Here is a 7119-nt window from a genome sequence, read left to right as displayed (position 1 = left end):
AGACCCCAGGTAGAGTGGTGTATTCTGTACATTAACTGAATGGAAAAGTACATGTTCTTACAATATCTGCTACAGCAGTATTTTATTTAGCTTTGCAGATTCCTTTTTCAAGACAGTACAGTATGCATACAGGCCCCGCAAACATGTCAGCACATGATTTGAGAGCATGTTGAGTTTTACTGTATTGTAGATTGCATGCACCCGTAAATCCTTCCCATATGTTTATACTTTGCTTGGGGCAAGAAAGGTGTTATGCCGGATAGTAGATAAGCAGAAGATCTAAAAGTGTGGCTGTAAACATTCTCAAGACAAACATTTCCCTTAACAACAAGCCACATTGAATTTACCAGATAGCCTATGTAAAAGCAGCAAGCATTCTGCAGTTGCAAGCTAATGGAGGGAACAGATCAAGTGAAGTCGAGCAAGACTGATTACATCTACCAGCAATCTAGGGCACACGACACCATTGAATACACAAAAGAACCACAGGTCTGGCAGACGGCAGTGTAACACTGCCAATGCTGAGAATTGAAAAACACAAGGAGATGCCCACTTCTCGAGTGCCTGCCATTACAAGATGAGAGTCTTTTGTGAACGTCCTTTGGCTCAATTTCCACCTATTACATACCGAGGATCACTGATCAGCCGTTGCAATCTTACTGACTGGCTGAAAGAGATCACAGCATGGAAACTGTGGTGAATACTTGCACCTGATAACAACTCTACTGACTATTAGAAAGAATTGTTTAGATTTTTTTTAAAGACTGTTCTGTGAAACTATTACGAGTAATAGTGCCAATACCTGAAGTAGATAGATGCCACATAAAAATGTAAAGAAACTCTCAGAGCATTGGAAGGCGAACAGCAAATCAATCAATCAATCAATCAATCAATCATGCTTTATACATCCAAGGTTACCAAAATGCTATACAGGTCCACAAATTGAACTGTGTATATTCATAATTATGGCATACAATCCTATATTAGAGGATTTCAAACATCTGCACTTTTGTGGACAAGTGTTGTCAATGTTTTCTCTGCCGACCATGTCACTATGTGAAGTTATAATGGGTTAGGGGTCCATCTGTTTGAGAATATGACCACTTTTTGAGATTTCCAGAAACCTGTTGCGGTATAACACTTTTATGCTTTATTTATTTTGTTTGCTTAATTTCCATCCATCCATTTTCTAACACGTCTGTCCCTTGTGGGGTCGCGAGGGGTGCTGGTGCCTATCTCCAGCTGTCAATGGGCGAGAAGCAAGGTACACCCTGGAGAGGTCGCCAGTCTGTCACAGGGCAACACAGAAACAGACAGGTGTTTGCTTAATTTATTTTAGTAAATTCAATTCAAACATGCAACTCACCCACAAAGTGAAATATTAACATATTTCCAATCAAGCACAGTGACGCTGTAGCCGTTAAAGCAGTTTGGTCAAATACCAAGTCCTGCTGTAAAATGAGACCACCATCTCCATGAAGCTTGTCAGTACATCATTTCCTGTTAGATGTCTTCATAAAACAAGATACACCAAAACTGGCAGATGACATGACCCCCCAAATCATCATTGACTGGGGAACCTTCTTGCTGGACCTCAAGAAGCTTGGATTCCGTCCTTCTCCACGATTCTCCAGTTTCTGGGACATTGAGTTCCAAATTGAGTTCACTTTGATCTGAAAAGAGGACTTTGTACCACAATTATCTTTGTTGCTTAAGAGCCATTTTTTCTACCATATTTGTTCCATGCTTTAATATGCTTGTCTGAAGCACTCTATGAAGACCCAACTTCTATAGCAATGAGTGGCCTACCCTCCTTATGGAGCGTGTCAATTGCTCTATGTTTAACAGCTTTCAACTCAGCTGTCTTCCCATTGATCGTGTAGGGCATAGCCGAACAAAACATTCTGGTATTGCTTATTCCTTTTTTTTTATTGAATCTATACAATATGCTGTTTTAATGATTGAATCTGGGGAGCCCCATTAACATCAAAATTGTAACTTATCTAGATGCACCTGCATTTGTCAAGATCTCACATATAGTCAGGCTGTAATTGTTTTTCTCTCCAGAAAATACAAATAGTATTGTTACTACTCCGCTTTCTATTTTTAATATCTTCTTTCTATTCCTGACTTTGGCATCATGTCGACAACTCTCAGCCTCACTTATTCGTACGGAACTACACCCAGCACGACCCCTTGGTGGCCGAGTCACATTATGAGTAGAGTACTTGTATTTAAATTACATGTGTTTAATCAAGCTTTTTTTTTTCCTGGGGTACTTTGCCTGCAAAATCTGCATATAATGTGCCCAAGAGCTTAACGACGCTTTCACTGAACACATCCTTACTTAATAGACCAGACCAGTTTGGAGGCGGTTTTCTATTATTCAGGAGAGCTTTTATTAAACAATTTATGCTGTGTTTTGAACACATTATTAAAAGAAAGTGACATGTTATTCATAAACATTAGTTTACACAAGTTTACCTCATTTCAGCCTGTTACTAAATAAAAGTTAAGACTTCCTTCACCGTGAGACTGTGAGGTAGGGTCGAACTGAGTGTCAAACCTCCGTGCAGTAAGTTTATGCAAAGTTAATTGAATTTCGTGGAAGGAGAGAATGTGGATCAATTTGTGTGTTGTCACTGACCCACAACCCCCCCCCCCCCACCCCCCCCCGCCCCCCAAAACCAAAAAAAAAAAACACCCCTGAAAAATAAAGGTCTATTTTTTTTAGAGACCACCACGCGGAAATTCTGTTGCAACAACATCAAGGCTGCTAGTGATTCATATCGTGACTGGAGCTGTGCTATGCAACCTAAATAAATGACACAGATGTGGAGGAATCTTGATTTCTGTCGCGATTAACACATTGCTGCATGAGTCAGGTAAGAGGAAGAGCAGCAGTTTGTATGTGGAAAAACCGAGGCAGAAGGAAACAATGCAAGCTACAAGACAACAACCAAAGATGTTTTAATAGTCTGTTGTGATATACATGAAACTACAGTTGCTGGCTCATTTGTTTTAAAATGGCAAATACTGAACCCAGAGCTGACTCCATCACATTAATCAGAGCTAACACATATTTCACTTCTTATGTTAAATCACCACAATTAATCAATTGTCCATATATACAGCGTTTTGGAAAAGTATTCACATACCTCAATGTTTTTTACAACCACAGACTTCAATACATTTCATTTGGATTTTACTCAAAGTAGTGATTGATTGTGAAGCAGATTGAAAATGATACATGGTTTCTAAAACGTTTCTACACATACAAACCTGAAGGTTGGGCATTTGTTTTCAGTCCCCTGAGTCAGTATTGTGTAGAACCATCTTTCTCTGCAGTTACAGGTGCAAGTTTGTTGGCACAGGCCTCCGTCAGCTTTGAGCGCTTGACATTCTTGCCTGTCCTTCTCGGGAAATAGCTCAAGCTCAGTCAGACTGAATGAAAAGAGCTTTTGAACATTTATTTCTAGTGCAGTCTTTTCCCAGGTCTTGATGTTGGGTGGGCCATTTTAACACAGGGATGTGCTTTGTTCTGAACCATTTTATTGTTGCTTTGGCCGTAGGTTTTATGTCTTCCTGCTGAAAAGTAAACATCCTCCCCAGTCTCAAGTCTTGTGCAGCCTTAAACAGGTTTCCTTCCAGGACTGCCATGTATTTAGCTGACATGCATCTTCCCATCTGCAGATCATGTTCCCTATCCCTGCTAAAGAAAAGCATTCCCCATCTTGATGCTGCCACCACCACGCTTTCCATTGGGGATGGTTTGGTTATTATTTACAGTGAAATGCAATATCAGCAAGACAAATTGAAAGTAAATGGACTTTGACAAATTTCAGTCAACTCCAGGGTTACAAGTCTTGACTTTTGGACTCGGTAGCTATGTCTTTACTTAGAACTTGTCTTGACACTTGAGTGGTAAGATTTGAGATTTAGATGTTGCTAAAAACAATGACAGTCTGTGTCCCACCTTTGCTTTATTCTACTCCACGACTTAATCCCTGACCTGTCTGGTGTGATTATTGATATTCAACAGGCTATTTGTTCACTAATGGCCTCTCAAAAGCCTCTGAGGCCTTCACAGAACACCTTTATTTATAGCTAGATGGAATTACACACAGATGGACTCTGTTTACTAATTAGGCAACTTCTGAAGGCAACTGACATCACTGGACTTTATTTTCTGAAATTACAGTAAAGGAAACCATGAACCTTTTTCTTTTCACTTCACAAAATAAACTGCTTTATGTTCCTTTTTCACATCAGATGGGAATAAATTACGTTATAGTTTGTGGTTGTAATGTGGCAGGATGTAAAATAAATACTGAATCCTGAATGCATGTAATAAAGGGAGGGTTTTTTGTCAAAGATGCAAGGTTTATTTGAATGTACTAGTTCATATGAGCAGTTTAAGTGCTGCATACCTCATCACTTGAATCATAGACCTTGTCTTTGCTGTCTGCTACAAAAAGAGAAGCATCGTTCTTACGTCTTAGTTCCCTCACTTTTCTAAGTCGTTAATTTTAAGGAGCATGCAAATGTAAAACTCCTCCAAAATCCCTGGGAGTCTTCTTGGTTCCAACAACAGGGCAATAAATTCTCATTAAGGCTTTCCTTCCCTGAAAGGCAGAAATTGAAGTTGGTGTATTTGTTTTTATAGTCTGAGGCAATTGGAACAAATGAGGACAACTTGTATAGGTAAGATAGGCTTCAAGCCTTAATCGGGTCGCCTCCAATTCTTTTCCATTTGCCACCCCCTCTTCCCACCCTCTCAACCCCTCTGCTCCGTGGGGAGTGTCAATGATGAAGCCAGCCACGGGGAGCGACGGCCCTTGCGCCACTGCGCTCAGCTTCTCTCCCTGATGACAGCCCCATATTTCATCAGACTCATTCTCCTGCCTCAACGTCATTGTTTCCTGCACTGTCAGGGAGGGGGGTGATTTTACTCCTGCTATCAGATCAGTGATTTCACAGCGTGGTGGCAACAGCTTTCCAGTCCCCTCTGTGACAAACATGCCCCCTCTCAAGGCATCGTGGTGACCCCTCTCTTACTGGTGGGCTCTGATTCCTCTCCTGCAATATTTAAACAAATTTAAATGTTACATTCTATTCATGTTAATACTTCAATTCAAAGAGTATAACCCATAATGATTCTTTGCACACATAGTGGTATTTTTCTGTGTTTTGATGACTGTGGCTTACAAGTTGTGAAACCTAAAGTCGAGAAAATCATAATGCAACAGAACATTTCTAATTATTTAATGTAGATATGATGATATTGTTTTCACAATCATGAAAGACTGCTGACTTGACAAGTGTACTGACAGTCATGTATATGCTTCAAAAGGTACTGTAAGGGTGAACAGCAAAATTAATTTCCTTATGAAAGACTGCAGTATCCAAGCATCAAATGGAAAGTTAAGTGGAAAGAAAAAAATGTAGTGCAAAAAGGGGATTTCCCCAGCCTTGAGACAACTGTAAAGCAAATGGCATTTTCAAAAGTTTTGCCGGAGTTTTACAAGGCGTTGGACTGCAGCTGGTATCCGTGTTCCAAGAGAAGCAAAAGTGACAGGAACATAGGCTGCAACTGTAGTATTTGTTGTGTTAAGTAACTCTGGGATCTTCCACTGTGTTTTAATCAGTACAGCAATTTTCCATGTCAATGTTTATGCTACCCTCTGCTGACAAGCTTGATGTACATCCCTTTATTTTCCAGCCAGATGTTGAATGTTTTCCAGCCAGACCTTGCTTTTCCCCACATTGCCAGAACTACCAATATCTCGCTTTAAACGACCATGGTATTGTGGTGCTTGACTATCCTGCAACGTCATGGGTCCACAATCCTGTTTAGAATCTATGGTGTGTTTTCAAGAAGATAAAAGAGACAGCTGCCCCAAAAGGCTGAAGGCCACTTTTAAAGAAAAACTGAGAGTCCTTAACACCTTAGCAGAGACACAGGCTGATTGCCCCCATGCCATGCTGCATTAATTCAATAATTCATTCAAAAGGAGCTCAAACCAAGTATTGAGTGCACATACTGTACATTACATGCTCATATTTTTTAAGCAGGCTAACAAGTGTGTATTAATATAATACCAGCTTTTCGTATTTGGTTGTGTGTAGGCCAAAATGTTTATAAAATTAAAACACATAAATGCTTGAAATTAATCACTTTATCCATACTTAAAGGTAGAGTCTACAATTCTCCCCAAAGTTTCCCCAAGTCCCTTTTTGAATAACTGTACATGTGCAAGACCACCTTACTTGCTCTTTCGTTCCTCAGGGGATTGTGTGAAAAAAATCTCCCAAATCCACTCTGATCTTATTTCTTCTTTTTCTTCCGGGGTAGCAGCCTAAACCTTTCCCCAGCCACATAGTCCTGCTCCTGGGGGCATCCCAATGCATTCCCAGGTTAGCCAAGAGACATAGTCCCTCCAGCATGGAGGGACTAGGTTACTATCGTTTTGGGTGAAATAATTGAAGGAAAGAATACGCAAATACAGTCCTATCCAGTTTTTTCACTAACATGGAAAGTAAATGTACTTTTGTCCAAAGCAGTTGCATATTAGACTTTAACTAAGATTGCATAATCGTCATGTCCAAGGGAATGCTTGGTTCTAGGTAATGTTAAACCTTCACCTGTTTTGTCTTTAAGACATTTTAACCAGTCTTGTTGTCAAGGAATGGAATTTTAATATGTCCTTTTGCCTTCTGATTAAGGCCAAGGGACTATCCTTTTACCACCTCAACCAAATTTCACAAATATTCCTGTATGGGTATATTTAGGTTCAGGTGACCTACATCGACCCAGATCATTAATCCAGTGCCATTTAAGTGCCATGTGAGCTGTACACCATCCAGGTAAGTACATGTATAGCCCCCCCCCTTACTGTTGGCTCAGCTCTGCCACGCTTGTACACCCTGTCATTTCAGGTGAGGTTTTCTAACTATCTAACTACCAACTACTCTACTACTAGTAGTAGTCTAATACTACGGCATTAGTATAGCAAGATAAGCTGACACTGAACACCACACTAAATTGCACACCGGAGATATCACCAGTATCTTGTGGTTGTGTACTGACATTACCCTCCTGTATTACAATTGTAAGGT

This window comes from Fundulus heteroclitus, unplaced genomic scaffold (genome assembly GCF_011125445.2).
Source record: "Fundulus heteroclitus isolate FHET01 unplaced genomic scaffold, MU-UCD_Fhet_4.1 scaffold_112, whole genome shotgun sequence".
NCBI classification, from domain to species: Eukaryota; Metazoa; Chordata; class Actinopteri; order Cyprinodontiformes; family Fundulidae; genus Fundulus; species Fundulus heteroclitus.
Note: the sequence above shows the minus strand (reverse complement) of the source record.